The 18,795-nt window shown below is 31.7% G+C and overlaps 1 protein-coding gene across 1 annotated transcript in view; it reads right to left on the bottom strand.

Moving 5' to 3' along the window:
- Window positions 1-18,795, bottom strand: part of LOC106458231 (Down syndrome cell adhesion molecule-like protein Dscam2) — a 260,015-nt gene that overhangs the window by 119,008 nt on the left and 122,212 nt on the right. The window contains exon 2 of the mRNA XM_022384379.1: window positions 15,121-15,447. The gene's annotated coding sequence lies outside the window, so the exon portion shown is untranslated. The remainder of the gene's footprint in view (window positions 1-15,120; window positions 15,448-18,795) is intronic.

Raw genomic sequence — 18,795 nt, 5'->3', positions numbered from 1 at the left:
TTAGAATAAGTGGTTATTATTGTTTATTTCTATTTTGCATATTTTAGAATAAGTGCTCACTAGCATGTATTTCTATTTTGTATATTTTAGAATAAGTGGTTACTAGCCTGTATTTCTATTTTGTATATTTTAGAATAAATGGTTATTATTGTTTATTTCTATTTTGCATATCTTAGAATAAATGGTTATTATTGTTTATTTCTATTTTGTATATTTTAGAATAAGTGGTTACTAGTTTGTATTTCTATTTTATATATTTTAGAATAAGTGGTTACTAGCATGTATTTCTATTTTGTATATTTTAGAATAAGTGGTTACCAGTCTGTATTTCTATTTTGCATATTTTAGAATAAGTGGTTACTAGCCTGTATTTCTATTTTGCATATTTTAGAATAAATGGTTATTATTGTTTATTTCTATTTTATATATTTTAGAATAAGTGCTCACTAGCATGTCTTTCTATTTTATATATTATAGAATAAGTGGTTACTAGCCTGTATTACTATTTTGTATATTTTAGAATAAGTGGTCACTAGTTTTTGTTTCAGTAGCACCCTACCATTCATCACCTTCAGTAAGGGATTGATAACAGGGAATATTTTGAAGTATCCACAGACTCGAATCAGGTTCTCCAGTTACAACATCCAGAACACAACCACGGAGTCAACACAGAAAAGTATTTTGCTGCTGTTTCTAGAAATTATTCTTACTCAGCGTGCTTCTTTACCTTATTTCGATTATTAATGTTTATCCACCAAATTTTAAGATCGGTTATTCTGTGAATCATAATCTATAGATGATTTTGTTTTATTAGAAAACATTAAACGTACGCCTATATTGTTGCACTTGCTGGGATTATAAGGATTCATCACAACTTCAGCAAGGCAACAGTTCAATCAAATGTACTAGATTGAGAAGAGACCAATCGGTTATAGATGTCACAATGAAAAATATCTGCTACCGTATAATACTTAAGGATAAAGTGAACCGTAACAGAACTAATGTATGCCACGTGCAGTTACGCCTTCGCAGTACAACACACTTCTTCTTCCCACGTAGATAAGGGTGATGGATTTGGATACACGAATAGTGTTCGTGGCATTGATGTACAGTATCGGCCTAGCTGAATGTATCTTTTATTCCTGGATCTGTAGAAGCTCATCGGGCTATTATAGCCAACACATATCGCTTTCCCGCACTTACATCATCTGCTCGTATTCTTCATTTTTATTTATTTCTCGGTTCTTCCTTTTGCTACGAAGCTCACTTTATCGAATCCCAATAAAGTACTACAGTATTTTCACAGACACGGCGAAAATATTTTAGTCTTGCAGATAATTGTTTTAATTGTGACTGTCATTTTCGATGTTTCTTTAACGATTGTGAGCTTTTTTTCGTGATTTTTTGATTGTGTTATTTTTTATGATTTTGGGCCTCTTTCTGTTTTCAACGTTCGCAGAAACCCTATATATACACTACTGAGTTACCCATGCTGTACGCACGACGGTATCGAAACCCGGTTTTTAGCATTATAAGCCTTCTAACTTACCGCTGAGTTATTTGGGGGTGGAGGAGGGTTATAGCATGAATTAGACAAATTTTTTAATGGCGTAGTCGTTGTACATTTTAGGGGCCGTACAAAACGCCGAATTCTATGGACTTAAACACTTTTTGTTTTCAAATTTCTAGATCTCTATTCATAACGATTAATGTCTGATAATATATGTTTACAAAAAATAACTAAGCTTTCAGAAGAGGGCGGGGGTTTAAAAAAGCGCAAGTATCGTGCGCTTGTGAAAATAGCGAAAATTATGAACGAACCTTTACACGTTACAAAGAAATTAATCTTTCATATAAAATTTTATGTCACAAAAACACAATAACAACGTTGATAAGAACTGTAATTATCTGAATCAATTTAAATAGATCTGTGTATTAGTAAGACATTTTAATAAATATTTACTCTTGTCACTATTGTTACGTATTACGATTGCTAATGGTCTGAAATTGAGTTAAATGATACTTTAAATTTAGTAGTTAGATTTTACTTTTGATTTATCTCTTAAGTAAATGTCCATATATAGCCAGTTTATGATATTTGCCAACAAGATTAATACACACAGCTTTTTTTAACACAAATATGTTTTAATATACAAACAACAATATAACTTACATTAACAGTTATTACAAATAGTTATTACACACAGTGACTTATATATAAAAATTTTACAAATCTGACAAGCAATATAAAGTCTTCTTTCTAGTCTGGAACTTCCTTAATATCTTATCGAGGGTTCACGATGAGCGAGTTAATTACGAGTTGATGTAGGTACAATTTGATTAATGGTAAGCTAGCTAGCTTTCTCCTTCGTTAGTCACCAGCCACACACGTCGAGTTTTCCACTGTTGAAGTTAGATAATGTTTTCGTAAAAATAATTATGTCCGATGAGAATCCACTGAAGTTAAATTATTTGTAATGTTCGAAGTTTGTAAATGCTTCTGGTCAAATATCTGAAGTTTTCCGATTGATAAGCGTTATAACAATCATAGTTATAGCTTCCACAGTTTATAGCACACTAACTATAGCAAACTAATAATAGATACTCATTTCATTTGGTTATATTTATAGGTATGTTTAGGCGTGTGGAGAGTTTCTAGAAAATTCAGATTACGTGACAGTACAAAGCTACATTAAGCGTTTACGTACATACATATATTGTTGATTCTTAACTCGAGAATCTTCTACAACTTCAGAGTATAGTTGGGAGTTTTGTAATACACATTTAACACTATAAGCTATGCATATTTCTAAATATAAACTTAGTCTAAACAAATGTTGATATTAAATTAAATATATAATAATAAATTCGTTACACTATACAGAAATAGCTTACTAAAACGATGATTATAGTAATAGCCTAGCCAATGATTATATTTTCATGTATATTTACCATCTGCAGCAAAATAATTCTCGTGTGCTTTACTAAGACCTATCTAACTATATAAAGTTAAAATATACACGCTATTTATCTTGAACACAATTTTTATTATATTATTTATTTCATTACTGTCAAGTGCTTTAATTATGGACTGAATTTTGCTACACCTACTTATAACAATGCAGAGAACGAAAACATAAAAAAGATGCAAAACAATTAGTACTTTTTAAGGCTTCTCTTGCTTATATCTACCTATCCTTTCTAAGCCATCAGTATTCCATTAAGTCTTTCTTTTCGAAAAAAACAACATACCTCTATAAGTTTGGTACGAATTTTTGAAATAAGTTTTGTTTGTTTTGAATTTCGCGCAAATCTCCACGAGGGTTATCTGCGCTAGCTATTCCTAATTTAGTAGTGATAGAATAGAGGGAAGGCAGCTGGTCAACACCACCCACAGCCAATTCTTGGGTTACTATTTTACCGACGAATAGTGGGGTTTTAACGCCCCCACGGATGAAAGGGCGAGCATATTCGGTGTGACAGGGATTCGAACACTCTAACCACAAGGCCATGCCTGGCCTTTGGCATAATAATTTTCCTTTGTTTGTTGTTCTTGAGTTTCTTATATGAATTTTGAAGAACGTTTTAGTAACTAAGTACTAATTTCTTGCACAGGAAGATATTATTACTAAGATTAAACAACGTGAGCTGGAAGACCAAGCGTTCCTCAAAGAGAGGATAAAGTATAACTGAGTAAATAACGCAAATGTTGGTTTGTGTGGAAGACCAAGCGTTCCTCAAAGAGAGGATAAAGTATAACTGAGTAAATAACGCAAATGTTGGTTTGTGTGGAAGACCAAGCGTTCCTCAAAGAGAGGATAAAGTATAACTGAGTAAATAACGCAAATGTTGGTGTGTGAAGAAATAAAATTTCGAATAACATGATTATCGGGTTTATCTTGTCGTTTGTTTGTTTGTAATTAAGCTACACAATGGACTATTTGTGCTCTGCCCACCACGGGTATCGAAACCCGGATTCTAGCGTTGTAAATCCACAGACATGCCGCTGTGCCACTGGGGCTTAATAAGAGTAACACAGAGACCTATCTTAATTCAAAAGACATGGTATTCCATTGCAACAAATAAATTCAAAGACAGGAAATTTAACCTATTTGACCTTAGACAATGGAAATAAATAAAACATTAACTCGAAGCAACTCTAAGGTACCAATTTTCAGCAAAATTAGTTTGTGGGACAGGTTCTAAAATGGTTGTTCGAAAATAAAACAATTCAAGTCGAAATAGTATTTAAATTGTTTATTATTGAAGTAATATCGTATTAGAAGTTCTACCGATAATTCCGTGTGTGTGTGAAATGTTTGATATTTTCATATTTAAACGTGCAGGAAGCATAACGCAGAATCGATACTATTATTTCCATCATCTATGACTTATTTACACATGTTTAATTCCTACCAGATGAATTATGCAATATCTTTGAATATCTTCGTTATTTTTTATTATAAACATCTTTAGGTATTTATGATGTCTGTTTTGGCTGTCACTGTACAATATCGTGATCAAAATTATGTATTGCTAGACAATTCACAACATCACGCCTATTACATTCACCTGCCTGTGGTTTTCATTATAAGAAAAAAATCATGAAAACATTTTAATGAATTCATATTGCTCAATAGTGAAAACAGTTAAGAGACATGCAATTCGATATTTTCTCTTTAATGTATCTTCAAATTAAAATATTCTTTGAGAATGTGGATATTAGTATAATATTACATGATGTTCATTTATGCAATCCACGATTACATGTCATTTACTAACTTTTAATTATCAATATAGGAAGTTGAATATATAAATAAAAAAATTTCATTTCCTCACACATACGATCAGATTCCACAAATATACTTCAAACAGCAATAAAAGGTTTTCCAACCGAAATGTGTGTGGTTTCAAAAGTAATAATAATATGCAATTGATTCAATAAGCGGAAATATGAATTGAACAGGATATGACAAATGGCATGATTAATTACTGTTTTTATTCCATACAGTTGAATGTTTCTGAATAACCATTTAACTAAATGGTAGGAATAAGAACTATAACAAGAATATAAGTATACCAAATATAAAAAAAAAAACATTTAAATACAGGTTGCGCAAAAAATGAAATACAGAAATGTACGTAAATAGATGTATAAAAGGTAATATATAAATCTATAGTAGGATAGTTTTATGTCATACATTCTGCTTATATAAATCAAGTTTTTAGTTTGTTTTATACCCGTATGCTAGAGATATATGTGCTATTCAATTTTCTGATTTTTCTTTGATTAAATTATATTTGCATTCTTTTTGAAGTTTTTTGTTCTTGTCTTTCTTTTAGTTTAAATCTGAAGCTGAAATATGTTTATTCCAAATCTTCCACTGTACTAAAAAAGACCTGTAACTAAACATAACGTTTGTTGTATCAGAGATGCTCGTCTTTCAAATAACTGTTGTAATTTTCATTTTATTCGAATTTTATTCGCAAATTATTCAGTATGTTTTGAGATAAGTAATAGTTTCGAATGTGTTATTGCAGTGTTTTAAGGTCTGCAAATGTAAATAAGCTCTCTAAATTTAATTTTAATAACAAATTACAGTGTATTACGAGCGATATAGCAGGTAGAAAACGATTAATTGTTTTACCAATACCAAAGCTGTGGGTATGCTGATCGAACCCGAAATGTAATAAAAATGAGAAGCGTTTAGTATAAAATAAAGTGTGTGACGGATTTATTATTTATATATATATATATATTGATATGGATGTTTGTTTGAATTGGATTTCTATTTGAAAAGTGCACATGTAATTCTGCAGCCATACCGCTGTGCCATTGGGGGCATGTATATATATATATATAATATCATAGTTAAAAATTGTCTTATGCCAATTTTTAACGGAGTTGTGACGGAAGTGCACATGGCGTGTACTGTTAGGTATGTGTTGCTAAACTCTCGCCTATTCTCTAGGGTTGTGCGTAAACGCCGGTGTAACTTTGTATTGTTACGTAATCTGAATTTTCGAGAGATTCTCCACATGCCTGTAAGTATGACCAGCGCGACGCGCCAAAGGGGAGTGAGTATCTGTTATTGGTTGCCTGTAGTTGGTGGGCTATAAACTTCGTAAGCTATAACTATGATTAACATTTATTAATCGGGAAACTTCATATATTTATCGAGGAACGTTTATAATTTTCGAACATTACAAACCATTTAACTTCAGTGGATTCACAATAGACATTAGTACTTTTACGAAAACATTACCTAACGTCATCGGTGGAAACTCAACCTGTAATGGGGGTGTGATCAGAGAGAACTACAGGGCTAGCTAGCTCCCTGTTAAGTGAATTATACCTACGTCAACTCGAAATTAACTCGCTCATCGTCAACCCTTGATAAGATATCAAGGAAGTTCCAAACTAGAAAAAAGACTTTATATTGCTTGTAAGTTTGTAAAACTTTTGCATATAAATCATTGTTTGTAATAACTATTTGTAATAAGGGTTATTGTAAATTGTATTATTGTTTATATATATTAAAATATATTTCTATTAAAAAAACTGCGTGTGTCAATCTTGTTGGCAAATATCATAAATTGGAGATATATCGGCATTGATTTAATTACTGAATTTAAAGTATCATTTAGCTCGGTTTCAGACCATTCAAAATTGTAATGTGTAACAAGTGAAATGAAAAAAAAATGATTAATTACGAATAAAACAAATGGTGAGAGCCAAAACTAAAGTGGCATTAGTGATTAACACGACCATATATTATATATAATAAAGCATTTCAGAGACAGAAAAATACAAATATATACTTCTTTATCATGTAATTCAAATGATCTTTGAAAGCGTGAGTCACTATATATGTAAATACATGTGTATGATTATACTTAACTCAAAGGCTAATTTCCTTAAACGGTGATTATTACTTCATATTTTACTAAACGCAAATTACAGAAGTGTGTATAAATGTTTTATGTCCCATAGTACAGGAAGTTGAAGCCTGTACAACCGGTCAAACACTTCCTAAAACTTCCGTAATGATTACGTTTAGAAAATTGGAATGAGAATAACGTAATTACGAAGATAAAATTACATTCAGTTTTAAACTTTTTCATAGCCAAAAACAAAAACACTACACATTTACACTAGTAGCTTCTGTCGATAAAAATCCATTTATAATCTCACCCACTGGCAAACAAGGAAAAAAACTAAAGAATCAATAAATAACTTCGTCAATAAACCAGGACGTACTATTTAAATATGCAGTTATCGGTTGCTTGACACGTGTGGAATAAACAAAGATGTATCGATTTGCAGTTTGAAGTTCATGCCAACATTGGAAAACGAAATAGTAAAATCTTAAAAATAAATTTATAAACAAGTCATGATATATTTACTAGGTATTTTTATATAGTTGAGAGTATAAAAGATGTTAAATAAGGTTGTGTACTGTCTCTTTTCTTCTTTCCCTTTACGTGTATTGTTTACCAGAATTAGTTTGTCCTGGTTTCATATGTTTTCCAAACCCCTGTACAATGGTTAATGTTTATATAACATGAGCATACTGATATCATATGAACAACAATTTAATCATAAACTTGGAAAACACAATAACAACAGTATTCAAGAAAGACGGTTATTATGAAAAATAAGACTTAATTTTAAGGTGGAAAAGATAAAAGACGGAACAACACACAAGTATCTGTGTATCAATATAAAAATAAGTGAAGTACGACGAACAACTAAAATTTAAAATGAATTAAACGATTCATAAGTAAAAAAAGATGCAGAATATAAACATTATTTAAAAAGTTTGATAAGCAAGTTGAACCAATATCAAAATTTGAGGAAGGGATCATTATAGACCAAGAATTGAAAGAGTCCATACAATTCTTTGATAATATTTGTTATTGTTTGAAAATGGTGTCATCGAACATTAAAATGCGAGGTGGAGAGTAGAAACATGAAAAATGAGAAGTAAATATGATTAGATAATGATCAAAATATCTAAATAATAAGAAACTGACAAAATAATGTTACATTAAAAATATAGATTTAAGTGGGGATATAAGTCGTTGAGAGGGAAAAATAAGATTTTGTATATAGCTATAGTTTTGGAATTGTGTGGAAAAAATCAGAAATAAAGAAACTTAAGGGATTTATGAAAATAATTTATACTTCGAATTTTGGATAGCGAGGAATTAAAATGACAGATAAAATACAAAGGACAATCCAATCCGTCTTAAATTTGCACGAAACTCTTAAAAAGAGCTTAATGTTGGAGGAGTATTTTCTAAAAGAAATATCTATTGTTTTTTGAAATTGTTACAACTCGATTAAGAAAATTGAAATTTAGAGGCTGATGAAAGTAAAAGAAAATGTTTAGACAAAAAAAAGATAAAATATAGAACACGTAGAATATATGGTTGGGAGTAGAGAGAATATTTCATTTTATGTTTGTATGTTCCATATATATATGCCTATACCCGAATCTTTAAAGTAGGAAAGGTATTAAAATAAATCATCGACAATTTTGAAACATTTAATAAAATATACATACGATAATATGTACTCTTAGAAGCTAACACAAATTTAGTATTGTTTTACTAAAACATATACTTTTTTAAATTACGATTAAAAATCGACAGTATTATTTATATATTAAAAAAATATGATAAGTTCTACATATTTTATTTACTAAAATAAAGTTTGTTTGTTGTTAAGCGCATAGCTACACAATGGGCTCTCTGCACTTTGCCCACCGCGGGTATGGAAACAGGAATTGTAGAGTTACACACCCACAGATTTCCCTCTGAGCCACCGGGGGGCATTAGAGTAAGAAAATTAATGATCTGTATTTAGAGCCTCTAAGATAGCTTAAGTTAATAGTTTTGTGTTTATTTGGGAAGAAGACATTATATTATTTAAGTTTCAAAACTCCTTTCAAACATAATGTACCCCTCCCCCCCACTGGGTCATCGGTAAACTTGAGGGCTTATACTGCTAAAGTTTGAGGTTCGACGCCTGCGTTTGGCACAACGCATATGTACCATTGTGTAGCTTTGTGCTTTAAAATAAACAAACAGTTATAAGTGCAATACAGCGCGTAGAAGAACATAGCGCTTAAAATCAAAATAGTTACACAAGTTTCAAGTAACTTTCAAACTAGGATTAATTAAAAGTATTTAGCTCCGGTTGAACATAATAGCTATTGTAAATTCACTATGAAAGAAAGTACTTGAAATAACTTGTATGATAGCTGCAGTAACTCATTTCGCTCATTTATGTTTCGCAGTTAAAAGAAATTACCAAGATCCCTCTCATGAACATGTCGGTAAATTTTACAAACTAAGAACACATACAAATGGAAACAAAATATATTTTGTAATATGAATCTCATATTTCAAAGACGATGATTATTATATAAAATATTATATTACTTCATTTATTATTTCAGTTAAAACTGGATTATAAATATGTGTGTGTTACAGATTTCTTTTGTTTTTCCACCAAAGGTAAACTTGCAAAGAGAATCTGTAACGTAGAGGCCTGATGTATCCTTTGGTTGGCCGTACCCTCTGCTATGAACCGCAGTTTCGCCTTCTTAAGGTTCATCAGCACAGCTTGGATCAGCAAACCAAATAAATACAGTTAGGCCTCTTACAATAGTGAAATGTATATAATATTTATTTGGTTTTTGAGTCCTCTGTAATTCACCTTACAGTAACCTAAATTCATTTAGGTGAACAGGAAAAGAAATATCTAACACATATAATATTAAACAGTTGTTCCGCAGTATAATATCGAATAATGAATTAGGTGCAGTGTCATACACACACTTAAATTAATTTAGATTACTGTATGGTAAATTATAAATGACTCAAAAACTACATAATTATTATAAAATTGGACTCTTAATTCAATTCCGAAACACAATAACGAAACTTAAGATCTGAACAGCTTAGATACACGGAGTATTAAACCCTCTTTATAAGAAGGATTTGTAAATGCTAATTTAGTGTGCGTGCGTGTGTGTGCGAATGCATTGTAGCCTAGTACGAATATATTTAGCACCTATATATTATGTTCAGGAGTAATACCAGATCCATCGACAGTGTGATACCGTTATAAGTAACTTGTAGTTGAGGAATTGGGCTACACCCCTTTCCGATGAAGGATGTTCGTATAGCTAAATAGTAAAGAAATGCAAAGAATTTCAAGAACGACTACTTATACAATAGTGAGTAGTATTGGTAAAGGAAGGTAGGATGCACATATGAGAATGTAAAAACCACCTAACTGGTTGCTATCAGGAAAATGTATTCAAAACGAAATTGTGAGAGCTGAAACTCCTACATACTGTGTAGCTAGAACACTAAGATGATATGGTTATATCACGATAAAACTTCAAATAACACTTTTACGTCCACGGTAGTGTTTCTACGACCATGAAGAATGTTTTTCATACATGTGTGAAAACACGTGGCATAACTGTGCATTTGGTTAGCTTAAACGTTGTCTAGGAAACCGACGTCCACATGCAGTGCACTGACTGTAGTCAAGGTTTATGACATAAGATTGATCTCACCTCCTTTTCAAAACCTTGTAACAATATAAATTATGGTGTTGGGCAATAATGCTAATGATAGGTGCCAGACTGAGCAACATCAGTGATGGAGGAAGTAGTTCCAAGTGCACACCGAGTCTGGTGTTAATGGCACTCTGTAAGAATGATGTTCATTCTTGCAGAGTGCCATTAACTGCATAAACCACTGTCTCGCCAATATTTGAGTTGAATGTTAAACTCTCTTGTCATTTTTCTGACATCGTAAAACTTTTAACCAGAAAAACTGTTCAATGAAAGTTGGTTTACTGATAGTGTTTACGCATGTGTCAGTACATATCAGCGAGAAAGGACGGTAAAACAAACGCAAAGTACTATTAGTTTCTGATATCACGCTTTGCACTTTGGTACTAGTTTTTCCTTCTGTATCATTTTACAAAATCTAAACCAGACGAGAGCGTTGCTATAGATATCATTAGTATATCACTTATTTTTGATGGTATATAAACATTTCATAAATACACTTCTTTACATCAACTATACGGTTTTAGTTTTTATTTTCGATTATTTAAAAGTACTTTCTTAGTTTATCATGAATATTAGAAACAAAACTCAAGATAATTTTCACTTCATGTAACAAAAATGATTAAGTTAATGTATTTAACTCTAGAAATATATTACACATCTTTATCCTAGTTAGTATTAGCTAAATTGGAATACGTATTTAAATTTTCCTTTACTGAAAATTTAGACTAAATTAATATTATACGTGTATGCGTTTTTACAGTTATGCATATAAACATATTCAATATTTTTTATATTTATCATTTTAAATATACAAAATTGTTTCTTTATAAATTACTCTAAACATTAAGATTTACTTTTTTATTGCAGTAACACAAGTTGTTTGTAATGGCAACGTTTGTTTAATACACTATTCTGACGTTATATTAATTTCCAAATGCTAAATGGCAATGGGAAAATAATTGTGGTTTTTATTAAATGTTTCTTGTTTTGTTTTAACATTTCTTTGGATCTGTATAGAAGTGAATCACATTTTTCTGCGTTGTTAAATGAATACGATGCTACTACCCCAAATATGCATTTACGCCTTCGAGATTAAGATACTACTTGCCTACTATATGTTTATCAGCTAGTATATTCTTTCAAACCGTTTTTTGATCGCTAGTAGCCCTTTTGTACATATCGTATTCCAATTGCCTTAAATCTGTATCTTTGTCTCAGCTTTTGATATTAACGTTTGTTTGGATTAAATCTATATTTAGAAGCATACATAGCTTATACTTTTAAATATGTATTACGAAACTCCTGCCTATTCTCTAATGTTGTAGAAGATTCATGAGTGTAAGAATCAACAATATATGTACGTACATAAACTCTTGTGTTAGCGCCAGTATTGTTACGTAAAGTTGAAAATCCGAGAAAGCTTTGTACTGTCACGTAATCTGAATTTTCTAGAAACTCTCCACACGCCTAAACATACCTATAAATATAACCAACGCGACAAAAGAGAGTGGCTATTATTGGTTTGCAATAGTCAGTGTGCTATAAACTTTGGAAGCTGTAACTGTGATTGTTATAACGCTTATCAATTGGAAAACTTCAGATATTTGACCAGGATTCTTTACCAAGTTCGAACATTACAAATCGTCTAACTTCAGTGGATTCTCATCCGACATTAGTATTTTTACGAAAACATTATTCAAATTAATGGTGGAAACTTGGGGTGTGTGGCTGGTAAATAGCGAAGGACAAAGCTAGCTAGCTCCCTGTTAGGTGAATTATACTTACGTCAACTCCTAATCAACTCGCTCATCGGGAACCCTCGATAAGATATCAAAGAAGTTCCAGACTAGAAAGAAGACTTTATATTGCTTGTACGCTTATGAAATTTGTTTTATAAATCATTGTTAGTAATAACTATTTGTATGAACCTTTATTGTAAGTTATACTGTTGTGTGTATATTAAAATGTAATTGTGTTTAAAAAAAGAAAACTGTGTATCAATCCTGTTGGCAAATATCATAAACTATCTATTTGCCGGCTTTTACTTAACTGCTATATCCAAAGTACAAGTTAACTACTTAATTTAAAGTATCATTTAGCTCGGTTTCAGACCATTTGAAGTTCTAATACGTAACACAGCTAACATTGGAGGTTTGCTCAAAAATAAAGTAATCAGGTAAAAAAGACATATAGATTATTTTACCTCCTAAACGAGTTCTGTTACTTCGATGTTTAATTACACTGGTCTTTCTTTGATGGCATTAAATTCTTATTCAGAGAAAATGAAAGTCTTTATGATGCTAAAACAATGAAATGATTATTTTGTTTACATCTTTGAAAGAAATTCCATTTTTAAGCACAACTAACAGTGTATTATTAAGATGAAATTTCCAGTTAACACTAAAATTACCAATAATGTCTAACAGCAGCTTTTCGGAATTTTTTCCTAAATTATTTATGTAGCAATTTCCTTGTAAGTCCATATCTTTGTTACTAACAGGAAATCCAATAATATAAGAGTCAATCAAAAAATTTATATAAAAATATAACTCATATGCCAATAAGTCCTACTGAATACCGCTGGGGACACTTTTATATTTTAGATGGAAAGTGTTTGACTTCACCCAAATTTGTGGTCACTTCTTTGTGGATGGTATAAAACCTAGTCATCAATTTCAAGGCTAATTTATTATAGCAGCTGGTGTTCACGCTTTTGTGTAAAAAATATCGTTTCTTTATCCTAGTTCTGGACGTCAGAAAGCATATTTTCTCATTTAATGTAATTTCTAAGTCTTCATTAAAGCGCCTTCCTGCAAATTTAAGATGTCTTTTCTCTCTCTCTTGTATATTCTCGTTTTCCGAAAGAAATGTTATATTTCCTACAATAAACAGACAGGAAATAAATAATTCCCATCCAAGAGATAGATGAAACACATATCACACGTGAAAGCTATTTGTTGTTGTTTTTTCTACTATCTTTGTCGGATAAGCCAGAATTGAAGACAGCGAAAATCAATGCAATCAAGAACTGCTCGTGACAAAAACAAGGTATTATGAAATATTTATAGACAAGACAGACGGCAACAAAGATGTGCCAAAACATTAAAATACAACAGTTATATTAATAAATGGTTATAACTATGTAAGCGGGTCAATTTGTAAATATACTTCTAAGCAAACTAAATTTGAATTGATGTTAAGATAAAATAATAGCATGATAATTCCACTGTTGTAATGGTAACATAAATAACCACACAGGTGGCACCTTAGTTTCTGTTCTCAAAGTCATGACAGATTTATACACAAGCGAGAAATATTGAGAGCAGCCACTATCCTAGCTGACCCAAAACTAGTTTCTACAAATATATACATTGGAGCATGTGACATAGCTGTCATGAATGAGCTGGTAAAGTTGTCATATGAACTAAGACCAATGATTATGATTTTTGTAATGTTAGTTTTTTATCGATGTATTTATATTGAAGGTGTAACGCATACTGACGTCACCTAAATAGATATGACAACCTCAACTAAAGGAAACGTCTAACATGTGTAAGCTTTCCAGCTGAACTTTCATCTGTAAGTCAGTTTAGTTAACATTGACCGATAAATGAGTGGTGGCTTGAAAATTAACTGAATCTCGAATCAGATTACAAAGAATTTCAGGCAAAACCAGCATTGACGAAGTGTACCTATTCAAATAAGGTTTTTGTTTAATAAAAAACTGGTTTTCTTTCATTATCACAATTATCTCGAGTCAAGCGTGATAAATCTTTAGCGTGCCAAGATTGTAAATCCGAAGGTTTGTGATTCGCAGTCAGTTGCTGCAAAACGCGCTCCGCATTATGGAGCGATGAGTGCGTTATAATAGTGAGGGTGAAATCTCTACTCGGTCAGACAAGATTAGGTTAATAAGAATTGCCGGTGAATGCTTTCCTCAGTCAGTCAGCTCAAAATAATGCATTGGTTAAAGTTGCGCGTAAATTCTAAATAACAACAGAATTAACTCCTGTCTAGTCGACTCGATCATTCTGAAGTCGCTGGTACGTGCTGGTTGATTACAATTTCGTTTTCAACTACGTGCCAGTGATTCAGAATCACCGGGTCTGCTGAGCGAATAAAAATTGTGATTTATTAAAAAATGCCTATTTGTCATTGAACAAAAATCAGTATTAAACAGGCAAGTCTCAGCAATGCCTCTATATAAAAATTGTAATTCTGCTTGTTATAACATATAGGAATTACCTAATAATCACTACGATTCCCATATGTTATAAAAAATATAAAAACATTCCCCTAAATATGTACAAACAAACTCTCAAGAAATCAAATACGTTAATAATATTTGTAAACGATTACTATGTCCATTGAAAGATAAATATATTGAATTAACCGTACCTAATAGATTTAAAAGAATCTCACATGAATGGGATTATTTACGTTTTTTTTTTTTTTAGTGTAAATTATAAGCTGTGTCATTTCTTTTCGTACTATGAGGATATCAAGCTTCGTGCCTTACCAGCTCGAACATGAATATCCGTGCTTGTGATAGAGCCCACTGAATTACTTGCAATACATCGAAAGGATCCAGAATGAATATCAGGCTGGTAGTCTTCCGCTGAGAATGGAGAAATCTCTAAAGAACCATCAGGTCGAGTGTGAACCAACTTGTTTTCCAATATAGTCAAACCACCACTCGTCTCCCAGCGAACAGTGGGGTGGGGTTGTCCATCTGCAGTGCATTTGATAACTTTTCCAGAACTGTTAGAGAATTCATATAGTCCTCCAGGCTCTTCAAGAAACCTCGGACCGGATACAAAATCCAAACCGCAAACGGCTTCAAATACTAAGAGGAAGAAGAAGCATTAGAAATATGGGTTGAGGACTCAATTAATGTTTTAAATAGCCATTTGTTAACCATATACATATAAAAAATAGACAATAATGTCCTGTCTAGACTGAAATCTAATACAAGAAAATATCGAGATATTCAATGATATGTACCAATAGAAATGACCTAATTAAAACGCATGTAACCAGCGCACTAGTAACAGAAAAGATCAAGATAATATCTTATTTGCAAATAGGCCTTCTTGATATAATTTTAAAGAGGAAGTACATCTTATCTTGATCTTTTCTGTTACTGTATCACTAGCAACTGATATATTTACTTTTAACATTTGTACGATATTTGGGATCAATACCACTGTTAGGTATAATGGTTTTCTCAAAAGCACTCTTAAACATTTATATTTGTTTTTCTGAGATATCTACCTACATATATATCGTTCATCAACTGTTTATACTATTCGTGGTGTTAATCTTAGATTGCGACTAAAAGAAACTTAACACCAGTATAACCGTTTAAATGATCCTAAATTGAATTTTATCATCAACTCTACCCGAACTTCTTTTCAGCTAAATATTATATATTCTGTACAATGTGTCAACTTGTTTCAATTTACTTTTATTATATATTTATATATTAATTAGAAAATCTGTGGAGTTGTTAAGCATATACCAAAGGTAAAAGAAGATTAAAAGAATTCTCAGCCCTCATGCTTCTTTTCTATCATTTTTAAATAAGCCTACAGTAAAAGACAACAGCCTTTCATTATGGCTACTAATCTCTACCACGCGAATCAGTTACGGTTTTTATGGCCTTTGTGAATGTAGTGTTTTATTATTTTGTCTTTAAAATTAGATATGTCTTCTACAGATCAACTTGAGCATGTAGTTAAGATTAAATTAGATTGATATTAAGAACATCACTGGGCTTCATAAACGACATTTTACGCTTTGGAATACCATTTCTTCCTTCAGTCTTCACGATACTACTATGTTCAAACTATAATCATTTTTCTCCTTAACTTTACTTTTACATACTTCTGAAACTCCTGTATGTTATACTGCTTGATCTAAATGATTCGAAAACATTTTATTTTCTCACACTTTTTAATGTTTTTGCAATATATATATATAACTACGTTATTTTTTCTGTGTTTTATGAAGTTAGGTTTGAGGAAGATTGGTTGTAGTTGAGAGAAGTGAGAAAGCAGCCAGCCTTTGATCACTCTCTTAGAGTTTTACAGCACTCTAACTCATTAAAAACATATTGGAGTAAACAGCCACTTTTCTATGTTAAGCCTGGAGACTGCCAGACTCCCTATGTTATGATTGATTATAAGGGCAGAAAGAAAGGGACCTGTTCGGCGTGGATGTGAAAATGAATATAAAATACACGAGTTCAATGAAAATATAAAAAGAAGATTAGCATATGTAAGAGAGAACGAATAAACTAGAGAGATGCGAAGGACGAAACTAATATGCTGCCAGTAAGAAACCAATCCTATTCCTAAATCCATGTGTTTTTGATTATCGATAATAAAAGGAATTTGTTATCCTTACATTAATATGAGTCAATTCCTGCTAGAAAGAAGTACAACTTTAATAAAGTTGATGGACATAATAAGTGAAAGCGAAGTGCGAGTATTGTACGGTCGCAACACCATGATTTTCAAATAATTGTATATTGTCGAATTTCGCGCAAAAATACTCGAGAGTTATCTGTGCTAGCCCTCCCTAATATAGAAGTGATAGACTAGAGGGAAGGTAGCTAGGTAAAAACCACCTACCATACCAACTCTTGGGCTACTTTAATCGAATAGTAGGATTGAGCATGACGTCCCCAAGGCTGAAAATGCGAGAATATTCGATGATGAGATTCAAATCCGAGGCAACACCTAAGCGTCCTAGCCACTAGGCCAATAATGTAATGACTAACGTAATTATCTTCCTTTTTCAGAAGTTCTGAGAATAAGAAGTAGCCTAGTTTCATACTTTTTATTGTTAATTAGTTAATAATAGTAGGGTGACTATTATAACTTCTGAAGCTTCGCGATTTAACCTAGCCAAAACCCCTGAAATATCATGATAAATTTCAGATCAGATCTGCTATTACTAATTTTTTACTTTTGACTTGAATATCGTTTAAAGGTCTGAAGAGTCCAAAACCATCCCAAAAACCGAAAGTTCAAGAGAATCGAAACTAATTTTCGCTATAAACTTGGTCAGGATCTTTGATATTTCAGCTTAAACAATAACCAGAAATAATTGAATAAGAGTAGAAACAGAAGTATACATGATGACCTTTACAAAGGAAACATTAGCATCTGAATGTACAACTTAAAAGTGTAAGAAAACGGCAGTTTTTGTGTTCAAAGAAGAAGAGAGTCTTTCTTCTTTTCACTTCTAGTTTCTTTGTATTCGTTTTTGGAAACTCTTTTTGTCCTCTTCTTCCTTGATGATTTTCTTTACATGAACATTCCATTGTGTCACATCTACATCAGTTGCATTTATTGCACTTGAAATACCTTTTAATCGTGCAGTTGGAAGTAACGTGAAGTATAGGGTTGTCTTCTGATGCTTCCATAGTGTTCTACACGTGTTTCTAAGCTTTTAAAGAGGAAATGGCAAGGGAAAAAAGCAACTGGTGTTTGCAGAAAATGGTAGATATTAATCAAAGGAAAGACAAAAAATGTTAAATAGCTCCCTAATAAAAATTATTACTGACATTTTCTTTTCACGGAATGGAAGCATTAATGCTTGGTATCGTTATAGCATACTTTTAGAAAAGTTGAAACTTTTCTGAATGAAAAATAATACAGATTTAACACCATTTTGGACTTTGGTAACTAGTGTATTTAGGGTGAAATATATATTTAAATCTATGATGTCAAAAATGTGTCTATTTGTCATTAAAGGGTTTTCAGCATGTTCTTCCTTTATAAGAGGCTAGTAAAGTTAAAAGTTGAAATATCTTACGATAACAGGCATTGACCTTTTGACTTACAACCAAAGTAATAGACTTGCCGTGCAGTAGAAAAATAAGCAATAATTCAATGCGTAAGCTTTACACTGATATCATGAATTGTTTAGTAACACGTCATTTAATCTTTTGAAGGATGCATCCATTGTTTATTGACGAATGGTTTGTAAAATACGAAAAGACGGCATTGCTTTTTATTGATTTGACTGACAAGACTCTACATAAATAAACAGTACAATGTGATCAATGCATCAATTAACAGTAACATATCGTTATGGGAACAGCATACTATTAACACAGGCCTGCGATGGTTTTATTGTCTTGAAATTTTTACGTGTTCTATGGTAATTCCTGTATGTTGAATCC

Source organism: Limulus polyphemus, unplaced genomic scaffold (assembly GCF_000517525.1).
Source record: "Limulus polyphemus unplaced genomic scaffold, Limulus_polyphemus-2.1.2 Scaffold432, whole genome shotgun sequence".
Taxonomy (NCBI): Eukaryota; Metazoa; Arthropoda; class Merostomata; order Xiphosura; family Limulidae; genus Limulus; species Limulus polyphemus.
The sequence above is the reverse complement of the archived record's forward strand: the minus strand, read 5'-3'. Positions and strand labels throughout refer to the sequence as shown.